The sequence below is a fragment of the Oryctolagus cuniculus genome, chromosome 3 (genome assembly GCF_964237555.1).
Source record: "Oryctolagus cuniculus chromosome 3, mOryCun1.1, whole genome shotgun sequence".
Taxonomy (NCBI): Eukaryota; Metazoa; Chordata; class Mammalia; order Lagomorpha; family Leporidae; genus Oryctolagus; species Oryctolagus cuniculus.
This window is the reverse complement of record NC_091434.1, coordinates 977525-983524: the sequence shown is the minus strand read 5'-3', so window position 1 is coordinate 983524 and position 6000 is coordinate 977525.

Below are 6000 nucleotides of genomic sequence, written 5' to 3'. Positions count from 1 at the left end.
TGATGATGGTGGTGGTGGTGATGGTGATGATAGTGATGGTGGTGATGATGATGGTGGTGATGGTGGTGATGGTGGTGATGATGATGGTGATGATGACAGTGGTGGTGATGGTGGTGATGGTGATGATAGTGATGGTGATGACAATGGTGGTGGTGATGGTGGTGGTGGTGATGGTGGTGGTGATGGTGATGATGACGGTGGTGATGGTGGTGATGATGATGATGGTAGTGGTGGTGATGGTGATGACAGTGATGGTGATGATGACGATGGTGGTGATGGTGGTGGTGATGGTGGTGATGATGATGGTGATGATGACAGTGGTGGTGATGGTGGTGATGATGATGGTGATGATGATGGTGGTGATGGTGGTGATGATGATGATGGTGGTGGTGATGGTGATGACAGTGATGGTGATGATGACAACGGTGGTGGTGATGGTGGTGGTGGTGATGGTGGTGATGACGGTGGTGATGGTGGTGATGGTGGTGATGATGATGGTGATGATGACAGTGGTGGTGATGGTGGTGATGGTGATGATAGTGATGGTGATGACAATGGTGGTGGTGATGGTGATGATGATGGTGGTGATGGTGGTGATGATGATGATGGTGGTGGTGATGGTGATGACAGTGATGGTGATGATGACAACGGTGGTGGTGATGGTGGTGGTGGTGATGGTGGTGATGACGGTGGTGATGGTGGTGATGGTGGTGATGATGATGGTGATGGTGATGATAGTGATGGTGGTGGTGGTGATGGTGGTGGTGATGGTGGTGATGATGATGGTGGTGGTGATGATAGTGATGGTGGTGGTGGTGATGGTGGTGGTGATGGTGGTGATGGTGATGATGATGGTGGTGGTGGTGATGGTGATGATAGTGATGGTGGTGATGATGATGGTGGTGATGGTGGTGATGGTGGTGATGATGATGGTGATGATGACAGTGGTGGTGATGGTGGTGATGGTGATGATAGTGATGGTGATGACAATGGTGGTGGTGATGGTGGTGGTGGTGATGGTGGTGGTGATGGTGATGATGACGGTGGTGATGGTGGTGATGATGATGATGGTGGTGGTGGTGATGGTGATGACAGTGATGGTGATGATGACGATGGTGGTGATGGTGGTGGTGATGGTGGTGATGATGATGGTGATGATGACAGTGGTGGTGATGGTGGTGATGATGATGGTGATGATGATGGTGGTGATGGTGGTGATGATGATGATGGTGGTGGTGATGGTGATGACAGTGATGGTGATGATGACAACGGTGGTGGTGATGGTGGTGGTGGTGATGGTGGTGATGACGGTGGTGATGGTGGTGATGGTGGTGATGATGATGGTGATGATGACAGTGGTGGTGATGGTGGTGATGGTGATGATAGTGATGGTGATGACAATGGTGGTGGTGATGGTGATGATGATGGTGGTGATGGTGGTGATGATGATGATGGTGGTGGTGATGGTGATGACAGTGATGGTGATGATGACAACGGTGGTGGTGATGGTGGTGGTGGTGATGGTGGTGATGACGGTGGTGATGGTGGTGATGGTGGTGATGATGATGGTGATGATGACAGTGGTGGTGATGGTGGTGATGGTGATGATAGTGATGGTGATGACAACGGTGGTGGTGATGGTGGTGGTGGTGATGGTGATGATGATGGTGGTGATGGTGGTGATGATGATGATGGTGGTGGTGATGGTGATGACAGTGATGGTGATGATGACAACGGTGGTGGTGATGGTGGTGGTGGTGATGGTGATGATGACGGTGGTGATGGTGGTGATGGTGGTGATGATGATGGTGATGATGACAGTGGTGGTGATGGTGATGATAGTGATGGTGATGACAACGGTGGTGGTGATGGTGGTGGTGGTGATGGTGATGATGACGGTGGTGATGGTGGTGATGGTGGTGATGATGATGGTGATGATGACAGTGGTGGTGATGGTGATGATGGTGATGATAGTGATGGTGATGACAACGGTGGTGGTGATGGTGGTGGTGGTGATGGTGGTGATGATGATGGTGGTGATGGTGGTGATGAAGGAGATGGAAGTGTGCACAGTGCAAGATGGCAAGAACAGGTGAAACGAAGCTCTAGTGCAACGAGCCTGAGGGGACACCCAACAGCCGGAGGGCCGAGCGGAGGAGGCTGCGTCCCCGCCCCCTGCAGGAGGGCAATCAGCAGCGGCGGCCGCGCTGCGAGGCACAGGGGAGAGCGTGCGGCGCCCAGGTTGGGCCCCCGAGGTTCACAGGCGGGCATTCCCAGAGCCAGGCAGGCGGGGCCCAGCAGGGTGGAGGACGCGCGCGAGCCTGTCGGACAGTCACCGCACGAGCTAATGACTCCCGGGAAATGCAAACCGGCGGCGACACTTGAAGAAGCAAGAACCACGAAGATCCACGAGCTGTGCCCCGGGCCCCCCGCCGCTCCCTCCCGAGCCACAGGGCAGCCGTGGTCCACCGTAACCGAGTGTGACGCCCACGAGGCAGAGCGCATGAGATAAAACGGGACGGGGGACCTCATGTTGAAGCTCAGCTGTGTTCCAGTTGTGCACTCCAAACAGGCTTTCGTAATTCTGGGACCGTGGGACACGGAGGAGCCAAAGTCGCCATGGGACGCGATCCCAGCAGCCTTGCGAGGCGGCCGCCCCGGGCCCAGCCCCAGCCCCGGCCCTAGCAGTGCCTCCCACCCTCACAGCCTCTCCCGTGACAGGGGAGGGGGGCGTTCAACAGGTTCTGCGAGGCTTGCAGGCAAGTCTATCATTGTCTTGGTAACAAAGACCAACAGAGCGCTCTTGTGTGTCACTCTCTGTCCTTGTCTGCCTTACTGGAATGCAGAGAGATGCCTGGAGGTACAGCAGCCACATTGCAACAAAGAGGATGATGTCACCACTGGGTCTCATGGAGCGATGAGACGGAAGCAGCCAGGGGCTCCAAGACCTTGCTGAGTTAACCACGCAGGCCTTGTCCGTTTTATATTCTTCCGGTTTGTATATTTAAATTCAGAGAAACATTTAAATTTAGGAACCTGTCAATATACCAGTTAGAGCTGGTGGAGACGATGGTGTAGTGTTGCACATCACAGTGCATTACCTACCTGGGTGGGGGCCACAGGGGAGGCCGCACGGCCACGGGTGCCTCCTCCATGCCCCCCCAGGGCCGCCCGGAGGTCCCCTGGAGGCATGGATCTCCTGGCCTGCCCCTCCCTCGTGGGCTGTGGGCCTCGACCTCGCGTTCGCAGGGACCACCCTGTGAAGCCCCCGTGGGTGCGAAGCCCCACCCCTTCCTCCTGCTGCCCCCAGCCTGGGCTCCCCAGTGCCGAACCACAGCCTCCGACACACAGCGCCCATGAGGTTTCCAAACTCCACGGTTTCACTTCCTCCTGAGACGGCACTGCCAGTGCAGGGGCGGAGCTGAGCCCTGGGGCACTCGCAGGCGGCTGCCTCTGCTCCCGGCCAGCCTGCGTCGCCACCCACGCAGCCTTGTGTGCAGCGAGGACTGGGGTCAGGGGAGGTAGCCGGGACCAGGGGCCCTGCTGGAATCTGGGGACAGACGCCACCCCCAACCTGCACTTGGGCCGGCTGTGCAGGGGTTCTGTTCCAAGGACCAGTGACTGAAGCTGGGGCCACGGTTGACCAGATGTCCAGACAGACCCAGGGGCAGGGTTGGTAGCTGTTGTTGGAGAGGCACCTGTGGGAGACCCCCACGGAACTCCCACCCCACCCACAGTTCCACCCCACTCCACCTCCACCCCCACCCCACCCCACCCCCTCTCCCTCCTCCCGTGCTGGGGCTGCACTGCCCCCACTGGTCCAGCACCCGCCCCGCCGTGGCTCTGGCCTCTGTGTTCTGTTCTCCACTGAGTCCCCGCAACACGGAAGTGGCTTCGTGGCTGGCGTCCTGGAGCCTGGAGGCCTGAATCCCAGGCTGGACGCTCGCAAGGAGTGGCTCCCGGGACCCAGGAGGGAACGGGGCCGAGGCCCTGGGTGAGCGGAGGGGCTGCTCCTGGGGCTGCTCGGGGCACAGGGACTGAGCTGACAGTTGGGGGGGGGGCCAGGCCTGGACATGCGGATGAGGGGCTGGGAGTGGTGAGGGGCGTGGTCAGCCCCTGCCCCACCTCCCGCTGTCCATCACAGCCAAGGTCTCTGATGCCCACAGCTCCGGTTTTTTTATCTCTTCAGAGGCCCAGGGAACCCCCGGACACTGAGTGCTGCGCACCAAGGGGCTGAGGGCCAGGCTGGGCCTCAGGCACCCGGCCTGGGCCTGCGCGGAGACCCCCTCGGCTCAGCCCAACAGCCCAGGGTGACCCCGGCTTTCCCCTGAGCTGCGGGTGTGAGTCCAGCCAGCTCTGTGGACCAGGAGGGCAGAGTCCCTCCTGAGGGGGCCGAGGGCCAGCGGCCAGACCCCGCCACCACTCCCGACCAGCCCCTGCCCAGCCCCCTCAACCCCCGTCCCCCCAGCAGGCGGCAGGCCCTCCGCCCAATGTGCCTGCAGGGGCTACCATTGTGGGGGCATCGCCAACTGCACCACAGACCCCCGCTCCCAGGAAGGCCAGGGCCGCATGCTGGGTCCCGAATGGGCCTGAGCTGTGGGGTCCGCCCTGGGCTCTGGCTGCTGGCACGGGGACACAGTGGTGCCTCCACTCAGCCTGTGTGGCCCCCTGCCCCTGGAGAGACCCGGGGGGCTGGCTGCCCGCGAGGACTGAGGGCGGGGTACCACTCGCCTGTCTCCTCTTCAAAGCCAGCCAGGCTCCGACAGCCACAGCCACAGCCACAGCCGACAGCCGATAGCCGACAGCCACAGCCACAGCCGACAGCCGACAGCCAACAGCCATGCCGGGTCGGGTCGGGTTTCACACTGAGTGCAGCTCTGGGCAGCCCGGCCAGAGAAGACTGCTTTGTGGGGGGACGCTGGGTCCGGTTTCCCCCTGGAGACGGAAGCCCACGGTGGCTCCCAGGGGCGGCACAGGCCCCCAGATGGCGGCTCCCCGAGCCGGGCGGGGCCCGCGCAGGGGCTGGAGTCAGGCAGAGCTGACCCGGCTCCGGGCTGCAAAGCGAGGGCAGCACAGCCAGCTGCCCACGAGGCTGAGACCAGCCAGAGGCCGCCCGCAGGGCCATCAGAGGGGGCGGCCCTGGGGGTTCTGCCCACAGCAGTGCGCTGGACGCGGGCCTGACAAGGGGCTCTCGGCACACGCTGGCATCCAGCGCAGATTCTGGGGAGGAGTGCGCAGTGTGTCCACAGGGCAGGCGGCCACCACTGCCAGCGGGCCTGGGCTTCTCGTGTCCGCGCAGGAGCTCCGTCCCGGCTGCCCCAGCCCAGCAGCCCCACTCTCCTTTCTGCCCCGAGTGCGACTCCTGCCAGGGCCTCCCGCCCGTGCAGCCACGCACGGTTTGTCTTCAGGCTCAGCCCTGCTGTAGGCCGGCTCGGCACTGCTCTCCTGCTCCAGGCCGAGTGACAGGCCTCCGTGGCCTTGTCAGCCACTCCCGCCGCAGGCACCCCGGCTGCCCCGCCCCGTGGCAATGGACGGATGCTGCCTGGAGTACGGGCGGGCGGATGGGCGGCTCCTGAGCCCCCGGTTCCCATTTCTCAGGGGCTGCACCCTGTCCACCCCCACCAGTGGCACACACCCCCGCCCCAGTGGTTTCCGAGCTCTGGATTCGGGCCAGCCTGGTGGGCACGGGGCGATCTCCGGGACTCTGATTTGCATTCTGCTCTGTGCCTTCTCTGGAGAGAGGAACCCTCGGGCCCTTTCACGCGAGTCACCCACTCCAGCCCAGCCGAGCCCCGGGGGGCCGCCATGGGACCTTGGCCGGGAACCAGCAGACGAAGGGGGGCCTCTTTCCCAGGAGCCCCGAGGTTCCCCGGCTTCTGGCTGTCGCAGCTGCTGCGAGAACCCGCGCACCGGGCTTTCTCACGGTTTCAGTTACAAACCCCAAGCGGTCTAGCCACGGGATGAATGAAAAGGATCAGAAGTCTCCCTGCTCTGCCTCTG